The 24,458-nt window shown below is 45.3% G+C and overlaps 1 long non-coding RNA gene across 1 annotated transcript; it reads left to right on the forward strand.

The window, feature by feature from the left end:
- Positions 1 to 796: 796 nt before the first annotated feature.
- Positions 797 to 3,947, forward strand: LOC120727053. The gene is made up of 4 exons (XR_005694418.1): positions 797 to 1,308; positions 2,216 to 2,336; positions 2,636 to 3,016; positions 3,386 to 3,947. It is a non-coding gene; the product is annotated as an uncharacterized LOC120727053 (long non-coding RNA).
- The last annotated feature ends 20,511 nt before the right edge of the window (positions 3,948 to 24,458 follow it).

Below are 24,458 nucleotides of genomic sequence, written 5' to 3' on the forward strand. Positions count from 1 at the left end.
AACCCGTAATATTTTCTCTGAATACGAGACGATTCCGTTTTTTAGGGAACGGTTGGCAACTCTAATAATTAACCGTATGAACAAAATAAAATTCAACATCATTAACATCATAGAAACTCCGTCATGCTAGCTAGCACGCAGTACGAAAAAGTCAGCACAACGAAAATAAACTCCACCTAAATCTGACCCAGATAGACTGCAGGTCATAACTTCTTACCTGAAGTTCAGTTCACCTGACACTCTCGGACCAGCGGCCGCTTCGGGTCTCTCCTCCTCCTGCGTCCCCTTTCTCTCATCCACCTGCTGGCCTCCACCACTTGCTAATGTTACTGAATCTGTGGAAGCTCCGCCATAGCAACCACACGAAGTAACGAATAACGAGCCTATCTAAATCCCAGTAACGAGTAACGCGTTCCTGATTTTGGCATAATAACTAGTTACCGTGCTCGTTACCACAATAATAACGTAGTTACTGTAACGCGTTACTTAATAACGCGTTAGTCCCAACACTGAAAAGGACCAAACTTCAGCCAGGAGAACAACTGAGATAATCCATCCACAATACGAGGTTAGTCATTCATATATGAGATGAGATGGGCTGTATGGGATGGGCTGTAGTTACATCCTAAGGTTTTAAAAACTGAGCTTAAATAAATGATTAGCGGTAATAAAAGCCGAGGGAGATCAACAGTGATCACTGACTGTTTTAGGAGCTTTTTGAGATCAAATAGAAGAAAATTCATAACATTAAACATGTTAACAACACAAAAGCCATATTAAACGCACACTACTTTAGGCCCGGAAGTAGGATTCGTGGCGTCATCACTGAACAACCGGATTGGCTTATCGTTTACCATCGACTAGTTTTCCTGGATACCTGCTCCGCGGACGCGGACGGCTAATACAGCTAGCAACAGCGTGCTAGGTCAAAAGTCACGGAGGATGGTGGACTGGTGTGAACTTCAGCCAGTTCTGCTCATTTAAGCAAATCAGATAGAGAGGGATCATTTACCTGTAGATACTGTTTTGAGTCGTTTAGATGTTTCTGAAATGCCTGGATGATAATTGCTCTTCAAGATGTTAGCATCGATGACAGCATTGTCGAAGGTTTAAGATCAATTCAGCACCGTGTTCGTTTGGAATACGCCGAGGAAGTACAGTCTTCAAATGTTGGCCGTCCACGTCTAGAAATCCCAGTGCAGCACTCAGGATTTTAGTGCTGTCCGGGATAACCATCGGGGTAATTGCCGATATGCTTTCTGTGTCTCCGAGCACAATTAGGAGGAAAATGACGGAGGAAGGTCTAAGGTAAGTTTATGCTGTAATTGAGCACCTGTGTGATTCTGTACACAGCATTGTTTAGATGTTGACCTTAATTATGACGTTTGACAATGAATTATTATTGCTTACTTTTTTTGTTATTGTCTAAACTAAGTGGGGCAGCTACGGCTAAAGCTATCGGCGCCATCTCGGCGTTGAGACACGTTTAGCAGTGTTAGCTGTTAGTGTGTTAACTCGGAGACTGGGGGCAGTGGAGCCTGTAGGAATCTTTTACACAGAGAGTAGACGATCGTGGCTCAAGAGTTGGGCGTTTGTCTTGTAATCGGAAGGTTGCCGGTTCGAGCCCCGGCTCCGACAGTCTCGGTCGTTGTGTCCTTGGGCAAGACACTTCACCTGTTGCCTACTGGTGGTGGTCAGAGGGCCCGTTGGCGCCAGTGTCCGGCAGCCTCGCCTCTGTCAGTGCGCCCCAGGGTGGCTGTGGCTACAATGTAGCTTGCCATCACCAGTGTGTGAATGTGTGTGTGAATGGGTGGATGATTGCATATAGTGTAAAGCGCTTTGGGGTCCTTGGGACCAAGTAAAGCGCTATATAAATACAGACCATTTACCATTTACCCACCAGCTTTCCACAGTCTACTTACTTATCACATCTTGTTAGACAACAGGGTCATTAGTGCTTTAAATAGTACATAGTTGAATGTTTCATTGCTGTTTGCAGTTGATTGTTCTCTGATAACGCATAACAAGGTTGATGTTAAATAGCGAGTTTATTGAAATGGTTTTGTCTATTTCAGCAGCATTATAGATATCATACTTTCTCTGGTGTCTTCGGTAAAGCTAAAACAAGAATACATTTACATCCTTGGTTCTTTCAGCATTAATTGGAAAACTTTGTTGAGATTTGCTGTTATATGAAAAAATGTTTTATGTGCAGAAAATCTGATAGGAATTCTTCTATTGGAGATGTGGATTTGGATTCAAAAGTGCTGGACATTCAGCGGCCAACTGCAGAATGATGATGGGACATCCACGATCCAGAGGCATATACATTCAAAGTAAGCTGATATTGTTAAAATATCCAAACACCAGTTTCCGGCCTGGAAAGCATGTGTCAGTGTGGCCTTGATGTGATATTTGAATGTAGGCATCAAAAATGACTAGCATCTTCTTATCACTGTTATGCAGTTATGTTCCTGTTTGAACCAGTCTGTACACGATTCTCTCTCCTCACTAAATCTGTACAGCACCTGGATACTTACCTGACACAATGATGATCTGTCCCATATGCATTAGTGTTTACAATACAGTCTTTTTGTAGTTGTTAGTACTAAGACATGATCTGTTTGTTAATCAGGATTTCGACTGATGGATTCAATGAGACCAGTCAATCCAGAAGGGGTCAAGATGCGACGGTTATCTATTAAGACTGCAAGGCGTTTTCAGTACAGTGTATCAGCAGCAAATCACCTTTGGCATATAGATGGAAATCAGCATTGACCGCCTGTGGAGGAATGTATATGAAAACATCTTCACCCAGCTGGAGATTCAAGAACTGCTCAACCCTGGTGAAAAAATTCACTTGTTTGCTCTGCACAGATGCTTTTTGCATCACATTCAACATCATCTTCAGTCATTCCAGGAAGCATGGAATCAGCATGGACTCAGAAAAGCAAACAACCATTCACCCCTGCACCTCTGGTTGCTGCACAGAAAGGAGGGACAAGATTTGTCACAGGTACATGACTATTTGATCCATATTTGTTCTTGTATGTAAAACTCTGTTATCTGTAGTGGAGATGAGTTTATTTCTACTGTGCAAGTTGGTATACCAAATTTTTTTTTTCCTGTAAGTGGAAATGTCTCCCAAGCCATTCTCTCCTTTTATCCCACCTGTCAGATATAGATGGCAATACTTTAAACAAAGTTAAATTTGTTATACCTGAAGAGAACCAATCCTGACCTAGAATGGGTGAATGAATAATTAGTTGGTAGCCAATGCCTAAGCAACTCACATAGGCCCTGGCAGACTCAATAAGTCCATTTAGGAACAGCTGCAGGAAACACCTCTTCAGTTTAGATTTAAAACATGTGCATGCTCTTTCAGGTTGATGAGGATTATGGTGTGGACTGGACAGGGCAACATAATCGCCGCCTATCAAATGAGATCACCATTCCTGAGATTCAGCTCCCAGATGCACTGAATGAACAACACCCTGCTGTGCTACCGATACTTCAAAATCACTTGTAGAAAGACACTATCACATTTAATCAGTTTCTATGTCAGGAGGATTTTTTTTTTTTTTTTTAATTTCTACATCTATGGCTTTGTAGCTAATACTGACTCAAAACAGCATAACCAATTTCATTTTCAACAAAACAATGAGTGGCTATAAAACAGGATTTGTTTTATACAGCTGTCACTTTAATGATATTCATTTCTTGGTTGGATATACAGTACATGTCAACTCTGAGCAGATTTAATACAATGAACACAGTACAGTAGTATAACATCTTAATTCAAATAATTTTTTCTAGAAATTTTTTTTGTACCAGTAGCGAGTATAAACAAAACATACTGTGTAATTTATAATGTACAGTGAACAACTGATTTTGATATCTGAACTCTTCATCAGTTTATATTAAAAAAGCCATAAATGCTCACCTGTACTGTGTATTTTTCACTGTCAAGTAACAAGTCACGTCACGTGACTTGTTACGTACAGCACAAGTGCCAAGCCGCACATGTGTATTTGTTTGGGAAGCGGCCAGCCGCCGTGCCACCCAGGTAATGGAGGAAATGAGTGTGCCGACTAGAGAAAAATCAACCGAGAGCATGACCGAAGGTTACCGAAGAGAAAACAGATGATGGTTCCAACGCCGGAGAGATTGTCGAACGGAAGAGCCATAGAAGTTCCGTAGTGTGAAGGTATTTCGGCTATTTCAAGTCTGACAAAAAACAGAGTAGCGCGCACTGTAAATTGTGCCGAAAGCAAGTCTGGAAATACAATAAAGCGGTGCATGCTCAATCTCTGACTGGAAGCGCTAATTCGTCATTCGGCTTTTGTCAGACTAAAGTAACTGTTAAAACTGTTTGAAAAGCTAAGCTATACAACAAGGAGAGATTGAGAATTTCCTTTTAGTTCTCAGTTTATTTGATATTGACAAAAGTTACTCAATTTTGTCTGTTCTTCTGCAAAACAAACTAAGATTTATTTTTAGAATTAATATTTTGTTTCTAAGTGGAATTGACAATTTAGTCTGTTTTGTTTGTTCTATTTTGAAACGCTTGAAACGCTTTAGCGGCTGCCTTTTGTGTAGTTTGCAATATTTGCCTTTATTTATCTGAAAAAGTCTCATGTTCCTTAAGTACATCTACCCTGTTGAACTTATTATGGGAAATAAATATTTAAATCAAAACAAGCTGCTGATTATTTCACATTTTACTTGTGAGCAACGGCACATTTAAATCTTACAAATATAGTTATTTGGCTTATATCGTGATATATATCGTTATCGCCTGAAATGAAAAAAAAAAACATATCGTGATATGAAAAAATCTCATATCGCCCAGCTCTACTATAGTGTACTTTGTTAATGACCCAAGATCACTGGACTGTATGTAATTTGCCAAAGTATAATCAGAGAAAACCAATGGCAAAATACCTATCGCAGTAGACTTACCATTTTCAATGAAGGACCGAAGGTAACCTGCCACTCTGCATTTATCCTTGAGAGCATTCCTCTTCTTCCTCATCTTCATCTTCTGTGGCAGGCCACAGTCATTTTATAGCTTTACTTATCTTGTAGTCTTAAGAGCATCAGCAACATTAGGTGTATTTTTATTAAATGTAACCCAGCTGTTCAACTAACCCAAGCATACAAAATAGTATATTGGTGTTTTGTGTCAACAATTAATGTTCATCCTTCATAAATTAACCAAATACCTTTTACTATTCAGATGTTAAAAGATGTGACCTGACCTTACCTCACAACAGGGAGCAGTCTCTGATTCCCTTGGTAAGAAAGGAGGAATGATGTCTGATCTTTCTGTCAGAAGCGGCCATACCATGGTTTCCTTAAGCCCTTTCCTCAGCTGCTTGACTTGACGACTTGCTTGTGTCATGACCTACAACAGTGAGACCAAACCAAAACTGAAGTTGGAGTCTGTAAAGTGACACACACTTTAAATGTTAAATATTTAAAGAACATCCACTGTACTAGTAAAAGCCTTTTCAAATTATACCCACTTACAAAATCACTAGGTTGAACTAAAATTGCTTTCTTTTCTTTCACATAGATTAATTGTCTTCCATATTAGCAGAGAAGATAGGCCACTTTAAAACAATCATGAATAACTATTACCTACAACAATGTAAATAGTAATACAGACATTAACCCAAAAGACAATTATTTTCTCTTACCTAATTTATAGAATTCTTTGCTATGATAAAAAACAGTATTAAAAAACATCTGTGACTAAACTGATTAAAAAGCTCATTTTTGGCAGACAGACAGACTAACCAAGCAATAATAACATATCGTTACTTACCCTGAACAGCGTTTCGTGGAGTGGAGCTAGCTGTGATAGAGTTAGCATTTGCTAACGTTAACACTGTGCGGTTGTGATGAGAACTTGGACCAAGGACCACTTCATCTCCAGTACACTGCTGCAATACTCAGACTGAGGTGAAGACGTTCAATCTAAGCGGTTAGCAAGTTCTCTGAGTAACTTGTTTCCTGCAGCCATGCAGAATTGATACACCTGTAACGTTATTCGCGCCCAGTGTTTTGCATTTGTCGGTGCCTTAAGTTTATTTTGAGCTGCATACTGCCGCCAGCTGCATAGGAGACGCATTGCACCATTAAACCTAAATCGACAATTCATGTGCTATTACTTATGTCTGAGTAAAGGAGCAACCAATCACACAACTGGCTCTGCCCTGTCTGTCTTGATTGACAGACAAAGTCATTCTGCTGAAAAGTCGCATTATGAAATAAATAGACCATCGGGAAAAACGGGATTTTGAAATAAAGACTGACTTTGAAAAAAGGACATTTTGGAATATAAACGGCTGGAAATAAATAAAATGCCTCAGGAATAATCTCTGTTATTGTGAAAAATAATGACCATGAAATAATATTTCACAATAATAAGTAAATTTATATAGCAGAATGTAATATATTTCACAATAATGAGCATTTTTTTCAAAATGTGTTCCATGATTTCACAATATCATTCTCACATTACATATCTGTGTCTTATTTATTCACATAGTTATTTATTTCATCTTAACCTATTTATTTATTTAATTTTGAACACTTTGGAGTTCCATACGGTTCGGTTCTTTGGAGGTTAATAGCACAAACTGAGACAGGATACAAAGTCAAACTCAGCCACAGTTCTGTCAGTCCAGCCGAAAGCCTTCTATACATCTGCTGGGAAATCACCAAGCCACTTTGCAACCCACCTCCACCGCAGCTCCTTTACACATCATGTTTGGCTTAATGATGTCATACAATGCATAATTTATTCTGTGGCATGCTATCTTGCTATTGTTCTATCAGACAGACAAATAAAAAATTACTTGTTTTGTTTTTTTAACAAAATGGTACCTGACTGAAATACTGTCTGTATACTTTGGAGGTTACACTCTCTGTACTGGTTTTTTATGATACTGCATGCTCACTTTATTGCATGTGAGAATGGCTGCCCCTTGTCCTGAAAGACCTTTTTCACAGCAGACGTTTTGACAGGTAATAAGTGGAAAGCCGTGGGTGCAGTTAATAACATTAACCCTCAAACACACGGGTCGTTTTCCCAATATTATTTCATATCTTCTAGTGACCCAAGGCATGTATGAGGCAGATATAAACCATATAATAAATCTGAACCACTTGCAACCTTTTCTGAGTTTAGAATAAAACAGTGGGTTTCTCATTCAGGAAAATTTAAAATGATTTACACAAAAGAAAAAAAGTCACCCTTAGTTTTTCAGTACAGTCAGAACATAATACTTTGCATTATGTCTTACAGAAACCTGCTGTACCTTCTCAAAAAGAGACACCGACCAAAGCACGAATCAGTCATTCAGCAATCGCTAATCACAGTCACATGCTAGTGATTGGAGTGTGGTTGGCGGAAAAATGTTCATTGGTCCACTGTTTTGCAGCTAGAGCATCTATCAGCTTTTAGAAGTTGCAGAACATCTTTCCCCCTTTTCTCCAGCTGTGACCACAGCACTTTCAAAGCTGGCATTTTCCAGGAGATTATGTGGTCAAAAGCTCTTCATGCATCTGCATTTTGCAAGTTTGTCCTGCTTGGCTTTCACAGAAAAAACGGTTGAGGCAGTTAAGGTAGCAATAGGAAGATTCTCTCACCCATCAGTCTCCTCTGGAGCGCTAATTTTGTATTCTCTTACTCTGACTCTAGTTTTACATTTTCTAAATCATGACTTGCAAAAAGAAACACTAGTTCTGCATCATCTGTAGCCTCAGGTGCATCTAAATCTGCAGAGCTGCTGTCATCAAAACCCTCAAACATCAAAGACAGTGCTGCGTCGAACTGAATGTGCTTCAGCACAATCATCCACAGATTTTTTGTTATTGTGTCTGGCTTTAAAGATATTGTAACAATGGTATTCACCACCACTAAAACTTAAAACATTGCCCACCAGTTACATCCAGAATACACTTTTACATACCTCAGATCACTTACAGCCTTACAGTCTTCCACAGACTGAACGTGGTATGTGAATTTTGCCTGACCCGGAGTCATAAACTTAGACATCCACCATTACACCAGAGACAGTACTTCCTGTGAGGCCATCTTCACCCCACCAGGGCCTCTGCCTCTCGTTGATGCCATCCACATTTCACCAGGGCCAGTGGTGTTGACTAAGGCCATTCACATTTCACCAGGGACAGTGTTGTTAGATGAGGCCATCCACATTACAACATGGCCTGTGCTACTGGCTGATGCCATCAACACTGCACCAGGGCCACTGCTCCCTGTGAGGCCATATTCACCACACCAGGGCCTGTGCTTCTGGCTGATACCATCCTAATTTTACCAGGGCCTGCGTTGCTGGCTCATGCCATCCATATTACACCAGGGCATGTGATACTGGCTGATTCCATCCACATTACACCCAGGCCAATGGTGTTGGCTGAGGCCATACACATTACACCCGGGACAGTGCTTCCTGTGAGGCCATCTTCAGCACACCAGGGCCTGTGCCCTGATACCATCCACATTTCACCAGTGCTTGTGTTGCTGGCTGATGCGTTCCACAATACACAAGGGCCTGTGCTACTGGCTGAAGACATTCACATTACACCAGGGCCTGTGGTGCTGGCCAATATCATCCACATTTCACCAGGGCCACTGTTTCTGGCTGAGGCCATTCACATTACACCAGGGCCTGTGGTGCTGGCCAATATCATCCACATTTCACCAGGGCCACTGTTTCTGGCTGAGGCCATACACATTACACCAGGGACAGTGCTTCCTGTGAGGCCATATTCACCACACCAGGGAGTGTGCTTTTGGCTGAGGCCATCCACATTCCATCAGGGCCTGTGATGCCGGCTTCAACCATTCACATTACACCAGGGACAGTGCTTCCCGTGAGGCCATCTTCACCCCACCAGGGCCTCTGCTGCTCGTTGATGCCATCCACATTACAGCTGGGCCTGTGGTGCTGACCGATATCATGCACATTTCACCAGGGCCTGTGGTCATGGCTGAGGCCAACTACATTTCATCAGGGCCTGTATTGGTGGCTGATCCCATCCACAATATACAAAGGCCTGTGCTACTGGCTGATGCCATCCACATTACACCAGGGCCAGTGCTCCCTGTGAGGCCATATTCACCACACCAGGGCCTGTGCTGCTGGCTGATACCATCTGCATTTCACCAGGGGCTGCGTTGCTGGCTCGTGCCATCCACATTACACCAGGGCCTGTGCTACTGGCTAAGGCCAACTACATTTCACCAGGGCCTGTGGTACTCATTGATGCCATCCACATTACACAAGGGCATGTGCTACTGGCTGATGCCATCCACATTACACCAGGGCCAGTGGTGTTGGCTAAGGCCATTCACATTACACCAGGGCCAGTGGTGCTGACCAATACCATCCATATTTCACCAGGGACAGTGTTGTTAGATGAGGCCATCCACATTACAACAGGGCCTGTGCTACTGGCTGAGGACATTTACATTTCACCAGGGCCTGTGGTGATGGCTGAGGCCAACTACATTACACCAGGGCCTGTGCTACTGGCTGAGGACATTTACATTTCACCAGGGCCTGTGGTCATGGCTGAGGCCAACTACATTTCACCAGGGCCTGTATTGGTGGCTGATCCCATCCACAATATACAAAGGCCTGTGGTACTGGCTGATGCCATCCACATTACACCAGGGCCAGTACTTCGTCTGAGGCCATCTTCAACACACCGCGGCCTGCGTTGCTGGGAGAGGCCATCCACATTGCACCAGGGCATGTGGTGCTGTCCGAAACGATCCACAATACACAAGGGCCTGTGATACTGGCTGATACCATCAACATTACACCAATGCCAGTGTTGTTGGCTGAGGCCATCCACATTACATCACTGCCAGTGCTTCCTGTGAGGCCTGTTACTTCCGGCGCCCCCCGTGTGCGGCAGCCTGTTACAGCAGCTCTGCTCATTCTGAGTTTCTTTCTTTCTTATCTTTTTTCTCGTAATTTTTTATAACTAACGTATTAGTAATTAGACTCTGCAACCATGTTCTACCGCTTTGTGCTAGTCCTGGTCGTTTTTCTCAGTTTATTTCTACTTTTTTCACCCGTGTCTGGGGACCCAGAGCAGAGATCCTTTGTTTACAGTAAGGATCAGCTGTTAGCGCTGCGTCCTGCAGCGGTACTGCCGGCGGACAGACCCGATATTCCCAGCGAGCTGAGGAGGAAAAGACGGGGGTGTCGTGCTGGGAAGGAGCGCCGTCGCCCGAGAAGGAGACGTTATCGACCATCTCTTCCTTCTGTAATTATTGGAAACGTAAGATCTTTGCCCAATAAGATGGATGAACTCATGTCGCTAACCTGGTCACAGAGGGAGTACCGGCAATGTAGCATCATGATGCTAACGGAGTCGTGGCTAACATCACTAACTCCGGACACAAGCGTGACACTACCGGGATTCCAGCTGCTGCGAGCGGACAGGACCAGAGACAGCGGTAAGAGGAAAGGAGGGGGACTGGCAGTTTTTGTGAACGACAGATGGTGTAACCCTGGGCACATCACTGTAAAAGAGCAACTCTGCAGCAGAGACATTGAGCTGTTAGCCGTGAGCATGCGTCCGTACTACCTGCCCTGGGAGTTCTCGCATGTTATCGCGATAACAGCGTATGTCCCCCCCTCGGCCAACGCGGATGCAGCCTGTGACTCTCTCCACTCTGTGGTCAGCAGACTGCAAACACAATCACCGAGAGCCCTTCTCATAATATCAGGGGACTTCAATCATGCCTCACTGGACTCCACACTGCCCACCTTCACCCAGTATGTGACCTGCCCAACCAGAGTCAATAAAACACTGGACTTACTGTATGCCAATGCAGAAGAGGCATACAGTTCATCACCTCTCCCTCCCCTGGGCAGATCTGATCACAACCTGGTGCACCTTGTCCCTGTGTATGAGCCCTTAGTGCGCAGGGAGCCACCAGCCACCCGCACAGTACAGAGATGGTCAGAGGAGAGCGAGGAGGCTCTTAAGGATTGTTTTGAGTCGACTGTGTGGGAGGTGATTTGTGATGACCATGGAGAGGACATCGACAGCCTTACTACATGCATTACTGACTATATAAACTTCTGTGTGGATAACACTGTACCTACCAGGACTGTACGGTGTTTCTCCAACAACAAACCTTGGATTACCCCAGAAATTAAAACCGTCCTCAAGCAGAAGAGGAGGGCCTTCAAATCAAGAGACAAAGAGGAGTTGAAAAGGGTGCAGAGAGAGCTGAGGGGACTGATAAGGAATGGGAAGGAGAGCTACAGGCAGAAGATGGAGAACCAGCTTCAACAAAACAACGTTGGTGAAGTCTGGAGAGGCCTCAGAACCATCTCGGGCCACAAACAGCAGAACTCTCTGCCTGGGAGGGATGTGAGATGGGCAAATGAACTGAATCATTTCTTCAACAGATTTGATTCAGCCATGAGGCAGTCTGCAACATCGGCTGCAGACTCACCCACCCCCACTGCTGCTGTTCCACCTCAGACACTTCACACCTCCTCTATTCACCCTGCTCACTCCCCCCCACCCCCAACTGCAGCATCCAATACACACTCAACACAAGGCTCCAGCCTGTCTCTCTCAACCACCCAGGTTAGGAGGGAACTGAGGAGGATTAATGGCAAGAAGGCAGCGGGTCCAGATGGCATCAGCTCGAGGGTCGTCAGGTCCTGCGCGGACCAACTGTGTGGGGTGATGGAGCACCTCTTCAACCTGAGCCTGAGGTTGGGAAGAGTCCCACAGCTCTGGAAAACCTCCTGTGTTGTACCAGTGCCAAAGACTTCACGCCCCAAGGACCTCAACAGCTACAGGCCGGTGGCTCTGACATCCCACCTGATGAAGACCCTGGAGCGGTTGGTCCTGGCTCAGCTTCGGCGCCTAATAAGCTCATCACTGGACCCACTTCAGTTTGCCTACCAGCCTGGGATTGGAGCGGATGATGCCGTCATTCACCTCCTACATCGTTCCCTCGCTCACCTGGAGACCGCTGGGAGCACTGTGAGAATCATGTTCTTTGATTTCTCCAGTGCCTTCAACACCATTCTTCCCTCGGTTCTAAAGGACAAGCTGGTGAACTCTGGAGTGGACCATCACCTCACTACCTGGATCCTGGACTACCTCACCGACCGACCACAGTATGTGAGGACTCAGGGCTGTGTGTCGGGCAGGGTCGTCTGCAGTACGGAGGCCCCACAGGGAACGGTTCTGGCTCCGTTCCTCTTCACCATCTACACTGCAGACTTCTCCCACAATTCCACCCAGTGCTTCCTGCAGAAGTTCTCTGATGACTCTGCAATAGTCGGCCTCATCACTGATGGGGACGACAAAGAGTACAGAGGTCTGACCCAAGACTTTGTGGACTGGTGCCAGCTGAACTACCTCCAGATCAACGCCAGTAAAACCAAGGAACTGGTGGTAGACTTCCGCAGGCACAAGCATTCTCCACTGCAACCACTGAACATCCAAGGTATGGACATTGAGGCTGTGGACAGCTACAGGTACCTTGGTGTTCATCTGAACAATAGACTGGACTGGACTCATAACTCAGACGCCCTCTACAGGAAAGGGCAGAGCAGGCTGTACCTGCTGCGGAGACTCAGGTCGTTTGGAGTGGAGGGCCCACTCCTGAAGACCTTCTATGACTCTGTTGTGGCTTCTGCTATCTTTTATGGCGTGGTCTGCTGGGGCGGCAGCATTTCTGCTGGGGACAGGAAGAGACTGAACAAGGTGATCCGAAGGGCCAGCTCTGTTCTAGGATGCCCTCTGGACCCAGTGGAGGTGGTGAGTGACAGGAGAACGGCGGCTAAGCTGTCATCCCTGTTGGACAACATCTCCCACCCCATGCAGCAGACTGTGACAGCACTGAGCAGCTCCTTCAGTGGGAGACTGCGGCACCCACGGTGTGGGACGGAGAGATTTCGCAGGTCTTTCCTCCCCACTGCTGTCAGACTCCATAATAAAGACTTTAACTGATCAAGCACACACATCCATACATATGCAATAATACTAAGTGCAATAATCCTTTCTGTCATCGTTGTATTTTTTACTCAGTTGTATATAGTATTTGTATTTGTATTCTATTTTTATCTTATTGTATATTTACTTTATTTTATTCTGCTGTATATAGTATTTTATTCTATTCTGTACAGTTGTGTACTGTATTTATCCTTATTGTATTCTAATTTTTGCCTCATAACTTTTGCACTGTCCACTTCCTGCTGTGATAAAACAAATTTCCCACGTGTGGGACTAATAAAGGTTATCTTATCTTATCTTATCTTATCTTATCATTATCAAAGCAGGTCCGGTGGTGCTGGCTGAGGCCATCCACATTACACCAGGGCCTGTGCTACTCGTTAATACAATCCACATTTCACCAGTGCTTGTGTTGCTGGCTGATGAAATCCACAAAATACAAGGGCCTGTGATGCCGGCTGATGCCATACACATTACACCAGGGCCAATGGTGTTGGCTGAGGACATTCACATTACACCAGGGCCTGTGCTGCTGGCCAATATCATCCACATTACACCAGGGACAGTGCTACTGGCTTAGGCCAACTACATTTCACCAGGGCCTGTGCTACTTGTTGTGGTGCTGTCCGAAACCATCCACATTTCACCAGTGCTTGTGTTGGTGGCTGATGACATCCACAAAATACAAGGGCCTGTGATACCGGCTGATGCCATTCACATTACACCAGGGCCAGTGGTGTTGGCTGATGCCATTCACATTACACCAGCGACAGTGGTGTTGGCTGAGGACATTCACATTACACCAGGGCCTGTGCTGCTGGCCAATACCATCCACATTACACCAGGGCCACTGTTGTTGGCTAAGGCCATTCACATTACACCAGGGTGTGTGGTGCTGACCAATACCATCTATGTTTCACCAGGGACAGTGTTGTTAGATGAGGCCATCCACATTACAACAGGGCCTGTGCTACTGGCTGAGGACATTTACATTTCACCAGGGCCTGTGGTCATGCCTGAGCCCAACTACATTTCACCAGGGCCTGTGCTTCTCGTTGATGCCATCCACATTAAACCACGGCATGTGGTGCTGTCCGAAACCATCCACAATACACAAGGGCCTGTGATACTGGCTGATGCCATTCACATTACACCAGGGCCAGTGTTGTTGGCTGAGGACATTCATATTACACCAGGGCCTGTGGTGCTGGCCAATACCATCCACATTTCACCAGTGCCAGTGTTGTTAGCTGAGGCCATCCACATTACATCACTGCAGGTGCTTCATGTGAGGCCATCATCACCACACCAGGGTGTGTGGTGCTGAATTAGGCCATCCACATTTCACCAGGGCTTGTGTTGCTGGCTGATGACATCCACAATACACAAGGGTCTGTGCTTACTGGCTAAGGCCATTCACATTACACCAGGGCCAGTGTTGTTGGCTGAGGACATTCATATTACACCTGGGCCTGTCGTGCTGGCCAATAACATCCATATTTCACCAGGGCCACTGTTGTTGGCTTAGGCCATACACTTTACACCAGGGACAGTGCTTCCTGTGAGGCCATCCACATTAAACCAGGGCCTCTGCTGCTCGTTGATGCCATCCACATTACACCAGGGCCTGTGGTGCTCCGATATCATGCACATTTCACCAGGGCCAGTGGTGTTGGCTAAGGCCATTCACATTACAACAGGGCCTGTGCTACTGGCTTAGGACATTTACATTTAACCAGGGCCTGTGCTTCCAGTGAGGCCATCTTCACCCCACCAGGGCCTCTGCTGCTCGTTGATGCCATCCACATTACACCTGGGCCTGTGGTGCTGACCGATATCATGCACATTTCACCAGGGCCAGTGGTGTTGGATAAGGCCATTCACATTACACCAGGGCCAGTGCTCCCTGTGAGGCCATCATCATCACACCAGGGCCAGTGCTACTGGCTAATACCATCCACATTTCACCAGGCCCTGCGTTGCTGGCTCATGCCATCCACATTACACCAGGGCATGTGGTGTTGTCTGAAACCATCCACAATACACAAGGGCCTGTGGTGCTGGCCAATCCGATCCACATGTCACCTATGCCAGTGTTGTTGGTTGAGGCCATCCACATTACATCACTGCCAGTGTTTCCTGTGAGGCCATCATCATCACAGCAGGGCCGGTGGTGCTGGCAGTGGCCATCCACTTTGCACCAGGGCCATGCTCATGCTATCACATCAGAAAAAATAGAGAGCGCAGCTGCGGATAAAATTTTTTTCACTTCACTGGGATCAAAGATGGATTTTTCAATCCAGTGCAAGAAGAGGCAAAACAGCTGTCTCAAGTGGAAGAGTCTCATTCTGCAGGCAAATGGATCAAAAGATTGATTGTTGGTTCTGCTCTCCAGCTGGCTGTACTGTTTCTGAAGGGAAATTTCCTAATATCTTGGCCACTTGGGTCAAGTAGAATTTGGTCACTTTCATCAGTCCTCTCACCTCATCCCTGATACATGAGCTAAGCATCAGCAGTAAAAACTAATGACAGGTGATGGATGCTAAAGCAATTTTATCCCCTTAACACCTATAATATTCAATACATCAGTTTTGATGAGTTTTGGAGGTAATTTGTGAGGTCAGACATTGATGTCGGATGAAAAGGCCTGACCCGCAATCTCCACTCTAATTCATTCTAAAGGCATTCTCTCAGGCTGGGGTCGGGACTCTGTGCAGGCCAGTCAAGTTCTTCCACACCAAACTTGCTCATCCATGTCAAACTGTTCCCACAAAGTTGGAAGCATAAAACTGTCCAAAATGTCTTGGTATGCTGAAGCATTAAGAGTTCCTTTTACTGGATCTAAGGGGCTGAGTCTAACTCCTAAAAAACAACCCCACACCATAATCCCCCCTCCACCAAACTTTACATTTGGCATAGTGCATTCAGATGAGTACCGTTCTCCTGGCAACCGCCAAGCTCAGACTCGTCCATCGGATTGCCAGATGGAAAAGTGTGATTTGTCTCCACTGCTCCAGCGTCCAGTGGAGGTGTGCTTTACACCACTGCATCCATAGTGCTCATACACAGACCGGGACAAAGCACAAGTGGCATCCTACCTCCTGGCTCTTCCTCTACCCAGACGGCATCTTTGTCAAAACCAAACTGTGTATTTCTAGTGAGGACATGTTTGAAGCTGCTTACCTCCTGCTGTGTGCTCCATGTGACACTGACAGCTTCAGACAATGCCCCAGCTCTCCCAAAGCTTTCTGAATCTCATGTGCAAAAACCGCTCAAGAGACAAGTTCACGCTTGAATACTGAGTGAGATACACCTAGAAACTTTCTTGTAATATATCAATCAGGCTCAGAACATTATGGAGATAGTACTTCTCCCAGGATGCTATGAACAAACAGAGATGTGGAGATGGAAGACCACCTGAGCTACGGTTCTCATGCTTTTGTAAATCTTGAACAGAATCCAGTTAAAGAATAGATTAGAATACACATACGAGGATTACTGGGTTTATGCATGATTTATGACCTCCCCCCTCCAAAAAAACTCACAAAACAAAAACAAAACACACTCATTGTGGATCTGCTGATGAAGATGATGATGTACGACACTACGCATTTTCAAACCTGATAATCAATCATCTGATTATGCACAGGTCATAAATCCACTGATCAGTTGCTTATAAGAAAGAAAATGGTGTTGGGAGACGGGAAGAGCAAAGATGCATTTCTGCTTGGGTAAAATCATAATCACTCGTCTGTCTTGGCACCCCATCCCCCATGCACAAGCTATATCATCCACTGAAATTCTCACACAAAACAAACACGCACAAACAGACACATACACTGGGGGTGGTGGTGGGGGGTTCTAGCATGCAAAAAGGGAGGGAAAAATGGCACAGCAATGGAGGCAAATTGTACAGATTTGGTGAAATTTGGGGGTGACTGAAGAGAAAGAGCGAGCTCTGAGAGAGGTATTTTGGGAGTGGTTATGCTGAGAATGTGGAAAACAGCGAAGGAAGAACTACACAGAGGCATGGACAGGCAGCAACGAGGAGGTGGGGGGAGTTTCATATTGTTGAAGGTGTGATGAGGGTAGAGAGGGAAAAAAACAAAAGAGGTTGCATTGGTGGATTGTGGCATGGAGACTCGGACTACCAATGGAAGTTTGTTTCCTCGGTGCCTTGTCTCTCCTTCTCCTACCCATTCGTCCAGGGCGATTGGTGCCCCCTTTACCTGTTGTTGTGCTGTAGCGTACTGTACCGTGTGCAATGCATGAGGCCATATTTACCACACCAGGGCTTGTGCTACTGGCTGAGGCCAACTACATTTCACAAGGGCATGTGGTGCTGTCCGAAACCATCCACAATACACAAGGGCCTGTGATACTGGCCGGGGACATTCACATTACACCAGGGACAGTGCTTGCTGTGAGGCCATCTTCACCACACCAGGGAGTGTGCTTTTGCCTCAGGCCATCCACATTACATCACGGCCTGTGATGCCGGCTTCTACCATCCACATTACACAAGGGACAGTGTTTCCTTTGAGGCTATCTTCACCCCACCAGGGCCTCTGCTACTCGTTGATGCTATGCACATTACACCTGGGCCTGTGGTGCTGACCGATATCATACACATTTCACCAGGGCCAGTGGTGTTGGCTAAGGCCATTCACATTACACCAGGGCCTGTGATCATGGCTGAGGCCAACTACATTTCACCAGGGCCTGTATTGGTGGCTGATCCCATCCACAATATACAAAGGCCTGTGCTACTGGCTGATCCCATCCACATTACACCAGGGCCAGTGCTCTCTGTGAGGCCATCTTCACCACACCAGAGCATTTGTTGCTGGCTTAGGCCATTCACATTACACAAGGGTGTGTGGTGCTGACAAATATCATCCATATTTCACCAGTGACATTGTTGTTAGATGAGGCCATCCACATTACACCAGGGCCTGTGCTACTGGCTGAGGACATTTACATTTCACCAGGGCCTGTGGTCATGGCTGATGCCATCCACATTACACCAGGGCCAGTGGTGTTGGCTGAGGCCATTCACATTACACCAGGGCCTGTGCTACTGGCTGAGGACATTTACATTTCACCAGGGCCTGTGGTCATGGCTGATGCCATCCACATTACACCAAGGGCCAGTGGTGTTGTCTGAGGACATTCACATTACACCAGGGCCTGTGGTGCTGGCCAATACCATCCACATTTCACCAGGTCCAGTGTTGTGGGATGAGACCATCCACATTACACAACTGCCAGTGCTTCCTGTGTAAGTCCATCATCACCACACCAGGGCCTGTGTTGCTGGCTGATGCAATCCACAATACACAAGGGCCTGTGCTACTGGCTGAGGACATTCATATTACATCACGGCCTGTGATGCCGGCTTCTACTATCCACATTACACCAGTGACAGTACTTCCTGTGAGGCCATCTTCACCACACCAGGGCCTGTGCATATGGCTGAGGCCATCCACATTACATCACGGCCTGTGATGCCTGCTTCTACCATCCACATTACACCAGGGACAGTGCTTCCTGTCAGGCCATCTTCACCCCACCAGGGCCTCTGCTGCTCGTTGATGCCATCCACATTACACCTGGCCCTGTGGTGCTGACCGATATCATGCACATTTCCCCAGGGCCAGTGGTGTTGGCTAAGGCCATCCACATTACACCAGGGTGTGTGGTGCTGACCAATACCATCCATATTTCACCAGGGACAGTGTTGTTAGATGAGGCCATCCACATTACCTGTGCTACTGGCTGAGGACATTTACATTTCACCAGGGACTGTGTTGGTGGCTGATACCATCCACAATATACAAAGGCCTGTGCTACTGGCTGATGCCATCAACATTACACCAGGGCCTGTGCTTACTGTGAGGCCATCTTCACCCCACCAGGGCCTCTTCTGCTCGTTGATGCCATCCACATTACACCAGGGCCAGTGGTGTTGGCTGAGGACATTCACATTACACCAGTGCCTGTGGTGCTGGCCAATACCATCCACATTTCACCATGGCCAGTGCAGCATGAGTATGAGCATTTTTTTTTTTTTGCTGATGCCGGTAATGCCGCCCCCCACCACGATGCCGCCCCGGGCAACCGCCCGTGTCGCCCGTATCTAAAACCGCTACTGCTTGGAGGTACAAGAAAAAATCTATTTACACCCGTATATGAATATGGTTCCATTAACACTCATGCTGTACAGAACCTGTGATGTCCAGACGGTATTCCTCTGGTGTTCTGCTGTGAAAACGTTTGGATGTATGGATTAACATAGTTGCCAAGGTTTCAATCTTCTCTTATTTTTCGGGTGTGATCAGGACAATCCCTGAGAAGATGGGTCTGCAGGGGATTGCAAGTAGCCAGGGTCAGGAGAGGATGGAGGTGGGAAGCCCACTGCTGCTACTTGGCCCTGGTTTGCCCTCATGGACGAGGTAATAGGACAGAGGCCTTCCATTAGGCCTCTTGTCCTACTTTCCACTCTCCCTGAGGACACTCCAGGGCCAATTTCAGTGGGTGACCAAAACTTAGCGGGATCTGACACTGATGAGGAAGACAGTCAGCCACCGACAACAGGAAGGAAGAGGAAACGGGATCGGGATGACGAGCTGCTCAACCTCATCAGAGAGGACATGCAGTAACAACGGGAGGCCGAGGAGAGAAGGGCGCAGGAGAGCAGAGAGCGAATGGATAGACTTTTTTTGATTCTGGAACGTTTGATTTTAAAAGTCTTATGTGCGCAATAAATGGAATCAAACAGTAATTGTCACTGAACCCATTTTATCAACATGTATTGACATAATACTAAGTTTGAAAATGGATATTCAGTCAAAAACAGAGTACATATCAAGAACAACAACAAAAAAGAATCATCAGCATCAGCATCAGCAGTATTTGAAGACTACAATATTTGCAGCTATTTACATGTGTTCACACAAGATTAACCTGAGTGACCTGTTCCTGGACCGTTTCTTTCACAACTCCAACAAATTACAGGAGGTCTCTGGCAGTGTTGCTGGATCTGCTGAAGACAGATCACACATAGATGGAGTGCTGCAACTGTGACCTACGGTTTCTCTTTTGTGGTCAGCGAGTGGAGAAACACAGGGTGGTCTGCAAAGAGAGCTTTAGGATGCTTCCTCCCACTGTCCACTGCATTGTCCATCTACAGGTTTGCAGGGCCGACTCAATTGACGGCTGCTGCACCACTAAGATGTCAAGCAGGAGATGGTGGATGCCATATTACTACTAGTATAATACTTGTAACTCTGTAGCAGACAATAGTTTGACAAAGTGCAATATGCCACCAGAAAACGGACTCCTAGACAAATTTTCACTTGCCTGTTAACAGTAGTCGTGGACTAGTGGTACCTCCTCCAAGGCTGACATCTCAGATGACAGTTGGTCCCGCCAAGGAGCACCACTAACTGCCTCCAAACCAGCCTCCCCCTCCTCACCCTCCGCTCATCCACTGGGGCCACGATGTCACCAGCACTGAAGCAGATGTTGTGGAGGATGGCATATACTGTTACAACCTGTAGTGGTTACAACACAAACACGTGTGTGTGTGTGTATATGTAAATATACATATACACACACACACACACACACACACACACACTTGCGCACAAACATTATATATTGAAATATTCACATGGCATTAGATGGTCACTTACGTGGGGTACAAAGGTGTGGTGCACTCCAGTACTTGCAGGAAAATGGCCCTCAACCTCGTTTTCATCATTCCAAAAGCACGCTCTATAATGGAGCATGCCCTGGAATGGTGGCTGTTGAAGCGCTGGGCTCCCACACCTTGGACTGGCTTCTTGTAGGGAGGGATGAGGGGGAGTGGACGTTGGAGGCATGGGTACCCTCCATCTGCGAGGATGAAATGCCCTGGAGGAGGGTAGACTGACTGTCTGTACAGTGGGCTGTGGCAGTTCAGGAGATTTAGCAACACTGCCAGGGACTCCCTGCTTACCCAAAAATCAGGCCCCGTATCCTCCTGGTTGAAAAAACAGTCCAGGATGGGAACACTCAGGTTAATCCTATACGGTTCTTGTCTGCTTGAAGAAAAGGTGGAGAACAACATAAACAGTTATAGTGGAAGGGTATGATTTCATTTATATTACGGGATACAAGCATTATTCTGATCATTATGCTCATGTAAAATATACTAATGCGTGTGACAATACTTATACTTTCATACATATACAGTTCATCTGTGTAACTAAGCTTGTTTCTGTACTCTAAAGTACCCTGTTTTCAGCTTTGTGACATTTTTCTGCCATTCGAGGCACACAAATGAGTTACAGGATCCAATGACTGATCGGATATGCATACCACATGTTCTCATATTAACTTCAGGGACATTTACTTTATATATTTCTTTATGATATGGTGAATGTGTGCGAATGACTGGCTGTCATTCAGTTATTGACATTATCCATTGAACTTCATAAGTGATATCTCAGAAAACGTTAGAGCACTTATGCAAATATGTGATGTCTTGATAAATCGAGCAGATATTTGAAGTTTACACAGCACCATTCTCGCATGAAAATATCTTAAAAGTTTATTTTGTGACCCAGAAAGGTAATATTTCAAACTCCGCCACTCTGTGTTCCTCCGCCACTGCCTCATTTGAGTTTGGACGAAATGGATTCTGGGATATTGCATTTCGTCATTTCGAGCTGATTGGAGATCAAAACAGCCAATCAGATTTTTTTTTGCATCCAAGTCTGTGATTGGCTGGTTTTGTGGCACAAATATAACGGTGTACAGAAAGAGTTGAGCGCACACAGGCAGAAATGTTGAGAGCGCGAGCAACACATTGCAAACAAGCACAAGCGCAAAAACTGAGAGGGGCTGCTATTGTGTGTAGGGATGGGTATCGTTTAGGTTTTATCCGATACCGGTGCCAAATCGGTACTTTTGAAACGGTGCCGGTGCTCAAACGGTGCTCAAACCGGTGCTTAAAGAATGGAGAACACAAAATTGGTCCAAAAACCTCTCATGTTCAGCTGTTTTTTGTAAAAAGATAACAATGTTAGCCTTTTCTGCAGCTATGGGGCATATATGGTATCATTCTTGGCTGGAAGCAGTGCTTAAACAATGGAAAAAACACAAACTTTGTCCAAAACCTCTCATGTTTAACTGTTTTCCACTTTTTCTTTGGTCATTTTAGCCTTTTTGGCCAGGGTGAAGGGAGTATCTGCCATCAAACAAGAAGACAGCCGCATGTAGCTATGATGATGTTTGCTAGTTCACCTTACATGCATTAATGTAATAACGTGGTTAGCCTACTCAACGTAAATTACACACGAACAACATTAAGCTACTCACGCAGAGAAGAACGGCTGCTGCTGCCATCATCATCCTTATCATTTCTGCTACACTGGCTGGGCTAGGGGCCAGGACTCTACTCTTCGTGTTTTTGGGGGATGTTGCATAACAGGCAACCCACCCACAGTAGATGCGTTCGGTGTGAGGTCTCGCAGCAAGGTATCAAATACGGCACATTTCTGGGCTTTTAAAAAAAAAAGCTATCCGCCGCCAGGTGTTTCATCGGATTTGAGGTGTTACCTCCTTTGACAGTATCACAGTATCAGCTTAAAGCACTTGTTGCAGGCTGCTGAGTTTGCATATTTTGCTGTGAAGTACAGCCAGACTTTTGACCGCTTCGCCTTGGACATTTTTAATCTGTAGCTCTGCTCTAAAAGAACGTACGTACCTGGGCCCGCCTACTATCCTCGGAAACGTAAAATGATTGGCTAGAAATGTATCACAGCTCAGGAAAAAAAAGCACCGAAATAAAGCACCGAAATGTGCGCTGTTTTTCGGTCTGGTTACTACCGTTTATGTCAGAACCGGTGCCATCATGGCACCGGACACCGGTACCCATCCCTAATTGTGTGTGTATATGGATAATAGCAAACACTGAAATACATTTTTTGCACGCATTTTTTGCACGCAGCAATGAATTTTGTTCACTTAAATTTAGCTTTTCTTTGCTGAAAATAAATTTCTCCTCAAAATGCCCACACAATGCAAATGTTTTCTACGTGCGCTCAGAATAGTGGCACAAAAATAACGCCATAGTTTTGTAGCTCCTCTTGGATTAAACAGTGCACAGGACACGGAGCAACATTTCCCGGTCCATCTTTCCGTTTTTGCACGTGGCGTTAGCGATCAGCAACAATGAGTCCCAACATATAAACGGCTGTGGACAACCTGCCTTCGTTCGAGTCTCATTGTTCTTTTTGAATAAAGTTTCGATGGGGAAAAAAAAGGGAGCTGTCCACAGCTGCTCACGTCCTGACTACCCGTCCGTCTAAGAACACTAGGTATGTGACGTAGGTAGGTAGTGTCCTTATGAGCATCCTTCCACTGAATTCGGACACAGCACTAGTTAAGTAGAGAGGCTGCTGACGAAGGCTTTCAGCTACAGCTGGTGATGGCTGATGAGCAGCAGGTGTGACTGGCTGCAGCACAGGAACTCTCCTGAACTCGCCTGATGACGCTTGTAAGCCGACCTTCTGGATACAGACACACGTCCAAACACCTCTTTATTTTCAAGAACAATTTTTTGTCCAAAACATTTTCTTTTTAAAATCAAAACTTGATATATTTTACGAATTTCTCTAAATGTATTTACAGTTACAATAAATATGCAAATATTTACAATATATTTTAAAATGAACTGGAAACAGTTTGATTGTTGCACCCCCCGTGCAGGTATGAATTCATAGCGGCAATAGAATGTTGGGCCAAAAACTTTCCCGGTAGAACATTTCCAAATGATCCAATTTGTTCTCTGTCAACAGGCAATTACAAAGTCACAAGATGACTGCAGTTAGCCCCTGTGAGATGTAGGTAGGTTGCCCTGGATCTGATGCCAGTAGTTATGATTCTTTTTTAATACCAGGGAACCACTTGCCTCATCCAGCTCTAAGAAAAAGCCCTTGATTTCTGCTGCCTGCAAGATAATTTTATTTCTGGCTGACCATGCATTTCACCTCAATGATGCTCAAGTAGGCCACTGTTGGATAAAAACAGTCCTCTCTCCTTGATAACTGCACCAGTAAGTAGACACTAGGTGGTAGGTTGAAACAGAAGGGAAACCCTTCTAACAGGAAGAGCAGTGGAGGAGCAGGGGAAGTAGTAAATATAAACTCAGGTTGTCAAAACTATAATTTACTTTACTTATATTGAGTGTTTAGTAATTTACTTGTACTAAAATAAAATATGTGAATACTTTTTCAAACACTACTGATGTTCATTATATGAGGTTCTACAAAACATTAGGATGTAATATTTATTATATGTAGAGCAGATGTTAAAGTGATGAAACAAAAGGATTTCGCGGCCTTGCTAGCCTAGGCAGTTCAGTCTTAAATGTG

The sequence above is a fragment of the Simochromis diagramma genome, unplaced genomic scaffold (assembly GCF_900408965.1).
Source record: "Simochromis diagramma unplaced genomic scaffold, fSimDia1.1 OVJJ01000753.1, whole genome shotgun sequence".
NCBI lineage: Eukaryota > Metazoa > Chordata > Actinopteri > Cichliformes > Cichlidae > Simochromis > Simochromis diagramma.